The 13,981-nt window shown below is 39.9% G+C and overlaps 1 pseudogene; it reads left to right on the forward strand.

Annotated features, from left to right (window-relative positions):
- The first annotated feature begins 6,016 nt into the window (after positions 1 to 6,016).
- LOC103719971 lies at positions 6,017 to 7,417 on the forward strand (annotated as a pseudogene).
- Positions 7,418 to 13,981: the final 6,564 nt, after the last annotated feature.

The raw sequence follows: 13,981 nt of genomic DNA on the forward strand, positions 1-13,981 counted from the left end.
GGCCGTGACGTTTATAGGCATGGCCTCCATTATCCACTTGAAAGTTTCATTTGGCCCAAAGCAAGTTCCCAAGATTTCCAAACCAAGTTGCAACAACTTCTCCTAGTCCAACCATATAGGTTCGCTTGATTTGAGTTTGGGTTCACTCTTCCCAATCCTTCCTTGATGAATCATGAATCTAAGAAGAGGGGGGGAAAATATAAGTTAATGATAAAATAGTACAGATACATCTTGATGGATGATAATACTTGAAAATAGTTTAAAGGAGTTAAGAGAAAAGTAAAGAGATTATAACATATCAAGGAATTATTGGAACAGTTCTTCATATAGAATTACCATTATATTCACTTTTGTTTTCTTTTAGATTGAATCAATTTCAAACTATAATTTTGGAATTATCTGTCATTCACTTGAGTTTTAGCAATTCACTAACATATAATCCATGCCTGGAGTACGGTTTTTTTCTTTTCTGACTATTGCCGAAATACAATATAATAATAAAATATATATATATATATATAATAAATAGAAGGTTTCAATGGTTAAATTTTTGTTTCTATTGAGAAATAAATTTTAATGATGGCTAAACAAAACTCCTGACATTAATAATGGTATCCACATATCGAACAAAAAACTCTATATAAGTTGAGACTTTATATAAAAACCTTTAGCATTGATACCAATCCCGTGTGGTGTGTAAAGCATAGTTTTTTTTTGCAAGTAGAAACTCTAATCATTAGTACCAGTATCCACGTGTACAATGGAGGATATAGAGGTTTATGTGGTGTGGCCTATGGAGAGATTATTAGAGAAAGTTTCGCTAATAGTAAGAGAAAGAAAAAGCAAATAAAAACCCCAATTAAGAAAACCCTCAATCTCACGGGCTTCGAAAACTACTAAGACAAGGACATAATTCTCCAGCCCTACAAAAATTTGGGTTGGAAATCCCCTTGGGTATGAATGGGCCTAGGGTTCCGAAACAAGGACCCGAGAAGAGGCCTTTTTATCAATGTATCCTCAAAATACAAAGCATATCATGACAAAAGATCATCACACTATGCCATCTCTAATTATTGGGGAAGACCCTATGCACTATTGATCATTTGTGCCTCCTGACAGCTCTACAAACTTAAGAGAAAAAAAAAAAAAAAACTGTTGACAAGACTTCAACTACAGCTGATGAAGAGCAGAATCTCCAACAGCTAAAATTCTATCAGGTTGGTGGCATGAATAGACAAGTTTGCAGACAAGATAAAAAAAAAGTTGGAATGGCCCAATGAGGGAATTGATGGAGGCCACATCTCGCCCTTCTTATATTTGGAGATGCCATCTCATGTACGAGTATTGATAATATTTGATCAGGATGCAGAGAGGGATGTGTGTAGAGTTACAAGCTTTAGTGTTGGATTCCAATAAATCCAACATTGCAACAGCTGGGATTCCCTTTGTGCCCATTTCATCACCACCACCATCACCATCCACCCTAATTAAAGCCCACATATTAATCATTGTGCTTGATCTTTACAGCAATACATCATTCATATAATCTTTGCTTAATTTTTGGAAAAGGAATCATTTATATAATATCAAACATGTCCTACATGCTGCATGAAATCAAGGAGATGTTGCCCATAGGCAAGGCATGACAATTCCTTCGAAACACAGTCAGGCTTTGGCTTGTTAAGAATGGTATGATTCAGGCAATGCCTAATTGATTCTCAGATGTATTTTTTTTTTTTAGAGAACTGAAATGCGTATAAAGCTGGTTGAAACTTCGTGTGAGGGTGATATGGAAACAAGGTCTTTTATATCAATAGAAGAGATTTCACTAACTCTAATTAACTAGCTGATACTCCTCATAAATAAATAACAATTGACAAATCTTTTCTTGTGATGCAATATATATTTTCTTGCTCCGAGCAAATAATTTTGTCAAAGTCAAAGCAGGGGCATTCTAATAACTTTCCTATGTTATAATGAATTGTAATACATGCACATGGTTGTTATTGCCAAAATCCGAGGTCAGATGAGATGAGATAATGAGAGTGGCCGGCGGTGGTTGTGCATGGAAGAAGATGCTAATTGTCCAATCTGAAATCAAGAAAGAAAGTCCACACTATAGTGTTGCCAGTGTTTGTCCAACATGATACCCTCTATACCTAAGTCAAACAAAAATTTTGAAAAAAATATCAAAGATTTGAGAGAGAGAGAGAGCAAGACTGGACCGTTGTTTATATAGAATGAGGATCGGCATCCATTACCGAGTAAGGAGAACATAACCACATACACATTGCAGGGCTTAACTGCACGTAGGTAAGCTATAACCATCGTATGTTAGAGAAGTTTTAAATAACTTTATAGCGCCTTTAGTGGAGACTACATGGCGAGCTATAATTTGTTGGTTCATTATGATGTCAGTAGTGGTCGGATATGAGGCATGTCAATGACCATTTGTAGTATTATATTGTCTATCAACATTTCTCATCTGAATGTACAACACTATGGTAGAATTTTAGTATTGTTATGCAGCTCTCGTTACATGCATGTTATAAGATTTCCAAATCATATAGCAGGAGGGGATTTTTTTTTGATTGTAGGAGGGGATTTGTTGCTCATGAGATTGGGTCGATGGCTTACTTGCCATGCCAGCTCTAGCAGGATTAAAAAAATCATGTGAATGAAACAAGCACCCCTTAAGGAATTTTCCTGGAAGAGCTCGTTTGGTTCGCAGGAAAAGAATGGGAGGAAGTGTGGTCAACAGGAAAGGTAAATGAGATGCCTCTTATTTGGTTAGAGTTTTCAAAGGAGAGAGATGAGAAAGTTGTATTTCCATGGAATATGATTCCCCATATTTCATGGAAAAGTCTTTCTCATAAGAAATATGGGAAAATTACTTTCCATGAGATGAGAATCACTCCTTTTTTATTTTTTTCCAAAAAAGACTCTTCAGCATTAAAGAAGCATTAAAGAGGCATTAAAGACCTAATTTTTATTAAGGGCATAAATAGAAATTATACATAACTTTTCCAGAAAAGTGATGGTCAACCAAACATAAGCACTTTGAAAATTTATCATTTTTCCATTGTCAATCAAACATGCCAAAAGTACTTTTATAGGTATCCTCTTGCGTAAGAATCTAATTCTCAAGAGGAAAAATACTTTCCACGAACCAAACGAGCTCGAAATTTTACTTTGATGAAATCTGAGAGCAGGAGAGTCATCATGTTGGAAGGCATGGTATAAACAAAGAACTCAGACTACAAAGAAGCGAACGAGCCCCATGAGCCCTATACAAGCGATTCTGGCCATACTTTTACCTAAAAAAAGGGGACTGCCCCTAACGGTCGTAAAGCACCGTCCGTCGCCGTCACAGGGGTTCCCAACTTCAACGTCCGTCACGCCAGGATTCCACGAAGCGATAAAAACGCCTTGTGAGTCGTTTCTTGGACGTTACTACGCCGGCATTTCTTTCACGCCCTTCTTGGATCCGACGGTGTTAACGACGAAGAGGACGTTTAAACCATTAAAACATGACATCGTCTGACCTTACTTCCGCCTTTACAAATGGTGGCGGATACTAATTTTTTTCAAAAAAATGTCACAAATCCCATGACTGATATAAATCTTCTGATAGAAGGACGAGACAAAAGCTATACCGTATCAATATATTTTGGTACTATATCAATATGCGATATACCTTTTTATCTCATGCCATACCACATACTGGTATTATAACTGATACAGAATTTAATACTAGAAACAATTTTGGTACAAGCTTTAATTATAATAATATGGTAAAATTTGTCATACAAGCAATGTTAAAACTATTGGGAAAAAAAGAATATGACTTTATTTTTGCAAATTGAAAACCGCATCCTCCAATTACAAATATGAGATACTTAGGTACCTATTTCTAAAAAAAAAAAAGAGAAAGAAAGAAACAAGCATTTTCTCCTTTTTAAACTAACCTCTATCTTAAGTGGATTCAGGGAAGCACATGGACCACCCCATGATTCAGGATATAGAGATGATGACGAGGGTTGGAGTGGCCTTCCAGTCAAGCATGTTTTTCGAAGGCCAAAGGGGCGGCCAACTAGGTGGACGCACGTAGCTTACCATTAGGATACACCCTGTGGTCAGGAGAGGAGGAGTTGTCATTGGTACTTCGCAAGCTCGTGTTTTTTAATTTTATTAGATGTATTCGTACTCGCATTGTATAAAAAAAAAAAAAAAAAACTAACCTCTATCAAGATATTTGATAGTTTTAGTAGGATCGCATGGATCAGGGGCGTGAGATGCACAGGCCCACGAGGTACCGCCGAAGGCTGGCCATGCCTGCAAAAGTAGCAAGAAAAGTGGCATGAAAGAAAGAAGAAAACGCTGTAATTAGCATAACGGCTAAATAAAGTTGGACCGTCACAAGGGATTAAGGGAAACAGCTATCCCGCATGCGGTGTAAAGACTGTGACATATCTTCCTTGTTCCATTCCGTCCTCTAATCTCAGTGCGCAGGTTAGATTAGTTTGGAGATAAATCTCAAGTCAATCAATTTAAATTGTTTTTAAAATCAGAATCAAATTTAACGGTCCATCTATAAAAATTGCTTGAGATGGATCGCAAAATTCAGTTCTATTCTATTCAATTTATCATATTAATGTTAATAAATTGAACTATATCGATTAAGTTAATCTAATATAAAAATTTCATTATATATATATAATGAAATTTACAAACTGAAATATATAAATATATATGGGTCAGATCAGATCAATTCGATTTAAATCAGTTTTCTGAAATTCAATCGAAATTGGATCAGATTTTTGGTTCAAATCTTTTCCAAACCACTACCAAACTAAATTTATTTTAAAAAAGAATAGATACACTGAATCGAAGGGATCGATTCAATTCTAGACCTTCTTGTATTGTGAAACTATGAAGCAGGAAACTACTTGTCCCTCACCCTTTTTGTTGGGTCATATGACAAAAGCATCAAATTGCCAAATCTTCAAGGGGGATATTTTTGTACGAGTTCGAGCTAATACATGTGACTGGTAAAACTAATGTTTCTTATGAGATTATATTCCATGTATTCTTAAGTTCAGAACAAGAATAGATAGAGTTTGAGAGTAGATTATCTCATGCATAGAAACTTGTGCGAGTAAAACCATGGGCCGGTACCTTTTCATTAGAAAAACCATTGACGTTTGCTGTTTTTATTAATAATTTGTCGATATTACAGAGCTAAGCTAGTTACTATTTTACTGTTAAAATTTATTAGAAATTTTATGCACAAGTCAAAAGATACTCTCTTTTGGAGGAAACACTCATCCTTCCCATGCTGTTAGCTAAAGACAGACACGGTTTGATCTTGGACAGACGTGAATATACAAACGCTCCATTAGACAAAGTTTTATATAATTATGTACAACTATAAGTTATGTTCTAAGTGAAAAAAAATTGATGCTCTCAAATCTTAATGCAAGTGTAGGTGTATAAGACATGAGCTACCGGTAAAGGAGATTGTTCTTCTATCACTACACCGAAACTTTGTTAGTAACCTTGTACCTTGTGCAGCTTAATCGTTAACAAATGGAAGAAAAAAAAACAAGAGGTGCTGATGCTAGTCCCCCAGATAAAGCCTTTAGAGTGGTGGGCCGCAAATGAGTCATCCAGTTAGCCATGTTATTTATCTTTTATAGACATGTATGGTTGATGAGAGTTCATTTTTGTCTAAAAGCCTCATCATAAAATATTGCTCCTAGTTCTTATTGTTGATTAAATTTGGTTTGAAATTTAAAAGAAAAGAGCGAAAACGGTGGGTTTCTCCACCAACGGGTCCCGCCCGAGCGGTCCAAAGCTGGCCAATTGCAACGGACCCTGACAGCCTGGTTTCGCTTTCTCTCTCTCTCTTCCCTCTCTCACCTCTATATAAATCTCCCAGGCTCGCCCCTAAACCTAGGCTATAACCCGCTCTCTTCTTTCTTTCTCTCTCTTCGCTTTTCTCTAACCCCAAGCAATGGCCGAGGCGGCCCGGATCAAGGCATCCGATGTGGCCCAGGAGGTCGTCGTCGCCGAGGCGGCGGCGGCGGAGGAGAAGGAGGTGGTGAAGGAACCGGCGCCTGCGCCCGACCCCGAGGCAGAGGAAGACCCAAGAAGCCTGCTTTGCCCGCTGAGCCGGCGGCTGAGGACGAGAAGAAGCTTGCCGGAGAGGAGGCGGCGCCGGCCTCCAACGCCGTCGTCCAATCCGTCTCCTTCGAGGAGGAGAGCAACCGCGTGGCCGCCCTTGATGGCCCCGAGAAGAAGGCCCTCGACGAGCTCAAGCAGCTCGTCCAAGCGGCCCTCGCCAACCGCGAGTTTTCCCCTCCGTCGCCATCCCCGCCGGCGGTGGATCGCCCGCGAAGTCTGAGGAGGAGCCCAAGCCGGAAGAACCCCCTGTTCTGGCGCCGGCTGCGGAGGAACCAGCCCAACCGGCCGACGTTCCTCCGCCGCCAGCAGCGGAGGAGAAGGCCGTCGTGGTGGAGGACGACGGCGCCAAGACAGTAGAAGCCATTGAAGAGACCGTCGTCCCTTTCACCGCCCCGCCACCCTCCGAGGAGGCGCCTCCAGCGGCGCCGGAGGAGGAGAAGGCCCCTGCTCCTCCGGCATCCGAGGCGGCGCCGCCGCCGGAGGAGGTGCTCATCTGGGGATCCCGCTCCTCGGCGACGAGAGGAGCGACACCATCCTCCTCAAATTCCTCCAAGCCCGGGATTTCAAGGTGAAAGAAGCGATGGCAATGCTGAAGAACGCTGTTATTTGGAGGAAGGAGTTCGGGATCGAGGCCCTCCTCGAGGAGGCCCTCGGCATCCCGGAGATGGAGAAGGTGGTGTTCATGCACGGCACCGACAAAGAGGGACACCCGGTGTGCTACAACGTCTACGGGGAGTTCCAGAACAAGGAGCTATACGCCATGGCCTTCGCCGATGAGGAGAAGAGGCAGAGGTTCCTCCGGTGGAGGATCCAGTACCTCGAGAAAGGCATCCGCCAGCTGCTCGACTTTAACCCTGGTGGAGTCTCCACCATGGTTCAGGTTACTGATCTCAAGAACTCAATTGGTCCGATGAAAGCGCGAGCTTCGCCAAGCCCTCACCCTGCTCCAAGATAATTACCCCGAGTTTGCTGCCAAGCAGGTATCTTTGAATCAATAATTCTCTGTCCCATTCAATATATCTTGTGGGTTTTATGAATTTCCTTGAGATATCTTTTGAGTTGTGCTTCAAGTAGAAAAAAAAAAAGTTTTGATTTTTATTTGTCCTATTGCTCTGTTTTGCATTGGATTAAATCAAGTCGGAATTTTGATTAAAACCAGCCAATATCATGTTTGAATCCAATCTGATTTTTTCTGCTATTGGTGAATAACAATTCAATAAACCGGAGCTTTTCTTTCCAACTTGAATCAATGGAATTTCTTTGGTCCGTGTTCTTAAAAAATTTTGGTTACAGAAGGTTGGATCTTTATTATGTGATTGTGAAGGAGTAATAACATGGGGTTTGTTTGTTAGATATATCAATGTTCATGGTGGTATTTGGTTTCAATGGATGATCAGCCCATTCTTCACTCAGAGGAGCAAGAGCAAGTTTGTTTTTGCGGGCATCCAAAACTGCTGAGACCTTTTCAAGTCAGTGGAGATCTCAAGCTTCTTCTATGTTTTTCAAGTCATTTCAGGCAATTCATTTGAGTATTTTTTCTTTTCGTATGCTCTTGTTTAATTCATACAGATACATCCCGAGCAAGTTCCACTGCAGTATGGAGGTCTGAGCACGGAGAAAGACACGGATTTCACCGCTGCCGATGCGGTCACGAATCACCATTAGCCCTCGAGAAGCAAGTCGTAGAGATACAGTTACTGAGGTGGGGAGCTTGTTCTTTCACAAGTTCATCAATGATTCCCTTTCCACACTGCTAACTAATATGTCATGCTTCAGCAAGTTGGTTTCAGAAAATGTAATCTTTGGACTGAAATGCTATTCCTTGCAGAAATGCCTTCTTGTTGGGAGCTCCGAGTCTTGGGATGGGATGTACCTCGGCGCGGAGTTTGTGCCGACTTCAGAGGATGATACACCATAATTGTGCAGAAGGCCAGGAAATTGGTTGCCACTGATGAACCCATGGAGAAGAACAGCTTCAAGATCGGAGAAGCAGGCGAGGTAGTTCTCACAGTGAATAACACTCTAAAAAGAAGAAGCTCCTCTACAGATACAAGATCAAATGCTATACTGAATCCATTTGAGGAGCTGCCTGAGGAAGAAGAAGAAGAAGCTCCTCTACAGATACAAGATCAAGTGCTATACTGAATCCATTTGAGGAGCTGCCTGAGGAAGGGATATAAGAATTAGGAAGTGATTTCTGAACAACGGCCTTTTTCAGTGGATAGATGCAGACTTGAAATGGTGTTATTTGAGAAGATAGTTATTCTGCCAGTGTTTTTGCGTCTTCTTTCCAGTTTTGAGTTTATTTTGTTTAATGTAAGTGTATTTGGGGTGGTGTTAATTTTTTTGGCTGACTTGGTGTCCATTTGAGTTATTTACTTTAAATTATCTGTGTACATCTCTCTTGATTTACTCTTGCTATATGATTGCTTTGCTCGGAACCTTGGCCATGGAAGCATCCATCTACTTCCTTTCTTATTTCTGGATCCTTCTTGCTGGTTGATTAGGCTTTTTTGCCTAATCTTTTCTGGCAAAAAAAAATCTCCTTGTTTGTCCTTGGTTTCTTCGTTCTTTCTCTGTATCAACAGTAGTATCTATCACCCAGCTGTCTTTAGAAATGTAATAGCTTTTCGTGACTTGCTCCATCATAATGTCTGCTACCTCATGGGAACCATCTTCCATCAGTCTCTCCATAGATTTGCCAATTCCAGCTCATGAGATTGGAGGAACTCAGTGAAGTTGACAAGCCATCGAACACTTCATTTTTATATCGGTGCTCCTTTTGTTCTTTGGTTGTATCAAAATAAATACTAGCTCCCAAAGGGAATGGCTATAGAAGGATGCGATCTATGGTCTACGGGGACAAGGAAAGGGACAAGAGTAATAATGTCAGGACTCTGACCTCTCTGTGCTGGTGAAGAATCCTATGTTTTCTGTTGCTGGATTTGCATGTGAGCAATCGTAGGCATCCGCAAAGAGTGATGGTCTTCCTTTCTCTCCAGAAAACAGCAGTCAGCTCCTTGTTTCAAGGCGTGACCATGGGTTTCTCAGTGCAGTAACTAGAAAAAGGGTCCTCTATCCAAGAATGTTTACAGTATTTGACCCTGGGCATCAGCCCTTCTTCTGCTCATATAGCTTTGTGCATGCAAGCTTAGCTAGAGTCTTTTTCTCTTCCTCTTCTTCAACTGCTGCTGCTTTTGCATTAGGTAATTGTGGACCATGAAACATAGGATAAACCTTCCCTTGATATCCTTGTCCAATCTTAATGAAGGCATTGTTGATCTACTGGCTACTGATGCAAACTGGGGTACATGTCAGGACTATTTTTGATTTGGCTCTAGGTAAGTCAGCCCCACCTTGTTGAACGTGATCAATTAACACAACTAATAGGTCTTGATATTTTGGTCCGAGTGCTGATTGCAATTGTTTCATCCAGTTCTGAGGGTTGTTAGCCAGTCAGGTGATCCAGCTCTACAAGGGACCCATACCTTTGTTTAGTTGGAAGCTAAATGAGCCATAAATTTATAGCTGAATTAGCTGGTCTTTGTGTCACTTCCTAGCTTGAGCTTTTTCTTTTTCTTTTGTTCTCTCTCCTAAACACCTAGATTGAGCTTTGAGGCAATTGCTTTTGGGCACAAGACTCTTTTTATTCAAGTCATACCTAAAGGAACAAGCCAGCTTGTCTTCATAGAGGACAAGCATATATTTTGGCAGGGTAGGTTGGATTAGAACTTCCCCACCAGTTATGTTGGTGATAAGGTATAAGTCGTTGTCACATTGTTCTCAGTTTCTCCCACTCCAAACCTCCTGTTTTGGTCCGAAAGAAATGAACCACCACTCCTAAAAATCATAAGGAGAGGCCTACTTTGATTAATAATCCTTATGCTATACATATTTCAAATGATTCATTTCATCTTCAGCACTATTTGGGTTTCATTTCTGCAACCCAACTGGCAGCCAGATTTCTTAGAACTTCTGAACGTGTGTGTGGCCTCTCGTTCCTCTTGGAGGCCACTTTCTCTCTCCCCAAGATACGTATCCAGCTTTAATGGACTCGGGCCAATTCCCAGCCAAGCCAGCCCCTTTTTTTTAAATGAAAAGGCCATTTAAACTATGTTAGGAAAAAAGGTGATTCCATTTGATGTTTGACCAGTCCAATTGGTCACTGAACGCAATCATATGGGGTTCTTTGCATGGTCATGTGCATGATCTTTTGAACCCAAGCTTCACTTTCTCTCTCTCACCAAGATCCAAATCCTTACGGCCCAATTTAAGTTATAGTATAACTGCCATGATGTTAATTGCCCATGACCTAGTTTTTCCATTACCATTACCTTTTAAATTTGTGATATTCTCATCTTTCTCAATTCGTTCTCCCAATTTATTGTTTTATCGGTAACCAAGATGCGCAAAAGTTGACTTTATGTTCACTAAAAGATTGCCATAGGTGAAAAATTCTATGATGATTCGAGGTAGCAATTCCATGTAGTAAATAGAGTTTTATCCTCGAGCACGAATAGAATGACAGACAACTTTTTTTTTTAAAAAAAAAGAGATAAAAAAAGAGAGATCCATTTGTACTATAATCATCTAAATTCCAACACTTCAAAATGCATCATTCAATATTTAAAACCAGAATCTCTAGTTATCAAGCAGAGGGGCACGGCCACTGAGACGAGCCCCACTTCATCAAGCATATGATCTTTCACCTCTCAATGTGTTTAGACACCAAACTTTTGAGGTATCTTTGGGGTACATGATTAGTTTGCCACCTTTCCTCATCCTCATAAATTGCCTTTTGACCATGGTCATATAGTGCAAATCCAATGAGGCAGCTGAATACATACATATACCAAGAGTGCTAGACTAACAAAAAAAAAAAGAAGGTAAGGTGGCCCAAATGCATGGCTACATTAAAAGACTTTGGCATTCATAGACACAGTGAAATCCCTACTACATGTCCATATTACCTACTTGCATGTGTTCCTCTTTATTTTGACAGGAATTCCTCCACATAGAAATTAATGTCCCCACTGGATTTCGTTCAGGATTAACTCCAGCAGGAGGAAGGCAGAGAGTTGTCCCATGGGGGCAAGCAAACCAAGTCCTTATCGGTTTAGGAAAGGGAAAGGAATAGACTGTTTGTTTGGGGGCTGAGGCCTGTGGCTGCGTCCCTGGCCTTCTTGGCCCCGGTCAAGGCTGGGATCCTGCGGGGAATGCGGCTGCTTTGCTCCCTCTGAAGCGGCGTGGGACCAATGAGCATGTGCTTGTGGGTCTATCCCTTCCCACTATTCGTTGGCTGCATTATTTCACTGGGGTTGATGTACTTCCGCCAGAGTTATCCAAATTTTTATTCCTGGGAATAGTATTATTCTGCCTGTCAAATTTATGTTATAAATAAAGCACAAAAGTTTAGATCCAACACCAAATTCCACTGCCATCTTTTAGTTTCCAAATCAGATCCAAGATACGTACGTACTTTGTGTGTGTCAAGGTTGGCATCTTGTACTACTTGCTCTGTGGTTGGACTTGAGTTAAGTTTAGCCACGCCTGGCTTTGGTCAATCATGCATGCCTGACCCAACTGGAGCTTTTGGACCAAAACGCCCCCATGGATCTCCTGGTCCAATCAGTAAATTGAAGTATGTGGGATTTAAATATTTCTACTCTAGGGTTCACCTTTAAAAACAGTTAAGTTCATCAAAATTATTGGGGAAACTAGAACTTGTTGGCTCTGTAATTGTTTGACTTTGTTGATTGGTGCTAAATGTTTATCCATTGTAGCTTTTGATCGGAGTGGAATCCATGGTGAAAGGAAAATCTTCTCGGTCAGAGTTTAAGCACTTGGAAGACTAGCTGCTTCCAAAAAAAATTATATTCTATAGAGTGCATATTGTTTAATCTTGTGCAATAATTAAAAATTTATATATATATTTTATAAATCTAAGGCTTATTTGGATATTTCTATAGAATCAGGCTAAAAATTCTAAAATCGAATCCAACCCCATCCAACATATATCTTCTAAACAATGTGCATGGATTATATCTAATATTACCGAATATAAAGCCTCGTCCAAAACACATCGTTTGGACTTATTTCAATTCATTCCTATAGGATAGAAATAAAAGATCCGGTGAAGTCATTTTTTTTCTTCCTATAAAATTCGGGTAAGCTTAAAAAAAAAAAAAAATTATGTGAAAGCTGTAAAATGGGCCTTTCTTGGTCTATGATCTTGTGAATCCTATTGGAAGCGCTCAATAGAGTAGATTCTTCATCATCAAATGGCTACTTTTTTTTTGTACATACAAGAAAAAATAAATCATGACCCCATGCACAAAAGGTAGTCATACGTTATGAATAGTAGATTAAATGAAAGAAAGGATTCGATCCCAGCCGTATCGTCTAATGACCGCTGGACTTGCGGGAGGAGAGCGTGGTTCACAAGCAAGCTAGGGAGGACTTGTCGCGAGGCCTTTCATCTCATTTGTTTCTCGTCTAGTTTGGGTGGCAACACGCGCACATAATGAGCTACAAGAACCTTTGCTTTCGCTGTATCTTCTAGTGTTTTGGTGCCTTGCAGCACATGAAGTGCATGTTTGGTGCAAGAATAAAGTCCTGAATCTTAGGCCTTGATTTCCACGCAGATAGATGCCCTTCTTGTGATATTTATCTTGGAAAAATATTGGAAGGTTGTTGCTTTCAAAGCCTGAATTCTCCAAGCTTGCTAGTATAAAAAAATATAAAATATATAAATAAATTATCCCATCTTATTAACTTAGGGCTCGTTTGGTTCACGGGAAAAGAAGAGGGGAAAGTGTGGTCAACGGGAAAGTAATGAGATGCCTCTTGTTTGGTTGAAGTTTTTAAAGGAGAGAGACAGAAAAGTTGTATTCTCATGGGAATATGATTCCCACATTTCATAGAAAAGTCTTTTCCATAAGAAAAGACGGAAATCACTTCATTTTTACTTTTTTCCAAAAAGGCTCTTCAGCATTAAAGAGGCATTAAAGACCTAATTTTTATTAAGGGCATAATAGGAGTTATACATAACTTTCCCAGAAAAGTGGATGGCCAACCAAACATAAGCACTTTGGAAATTTGTCACTTTCCCATGGTCAACCAAACATACCAAAAGTACTTTCCTATGTATCCTCTTCATAGGAATTTGTTTTCTAGGAATCAAATTTCTAGAAGGGAAAATGCTTTCCGCGAACCAAATGAGCCCTTAAGTTTTTGGGATTAGTGGGGATTTCAACATGGTATCAGAGCAGAGGTCTTGAGTTCGAACCCAGTCTCTGCACTCTTTAATCCCATTATAAAAAAATTTTACATGTTGGGCTCACCTATTAAAAGAAAGTCTGGCCCACATGTGAGGAGAAACATAAAAAAATATAAAATATATAAGTAAATCTACCTCATCCTATCAGCTTAAGCTTTTGGGATTAGTGGTCATTTCAACGGCTAGGATGGTAAAATTTTTAAGATCTAACAAATTGGATGGTCAAAACATGATATAAAGACAACCTCTTTAGTAACTTTCTTCTTATTCTTCTTGTATCTTAATACATTTTATCATTATAAAAGATTTTCGTTTTTATCATCACCGCTTTCTACATGTGTTCACAAGTAAAAGCCAATACAACCTTTATTTGTCACATAAATATGGTGCAACTACTATGTGTATTTGTGTGAGATAGTTCGCAGCTGTTCAAAAATTTCTTGCAAGATGGAGATTCTCGAGATTTGGCAGAGGTCAAAATGTTTTGGGAGTTCCAGTTCGTAAGGTAGCTGGAGA

This window comes from Phoenix dactylifera, chromosome 10, assembly GCF_009389715.1.
Source record: "Phoenix dactylifera cultivar Barhee BC4 chromosome 10, palm_55x_up_171113_PBpolish2nd_filt_p, whole genome shotgun sequence".
NCBI lineage: Eukaryota > Viridiplantae > Streptophyta > Magnoliopsida > Arecales > Arecaceae > Phoenix > Phoenix dactylifera.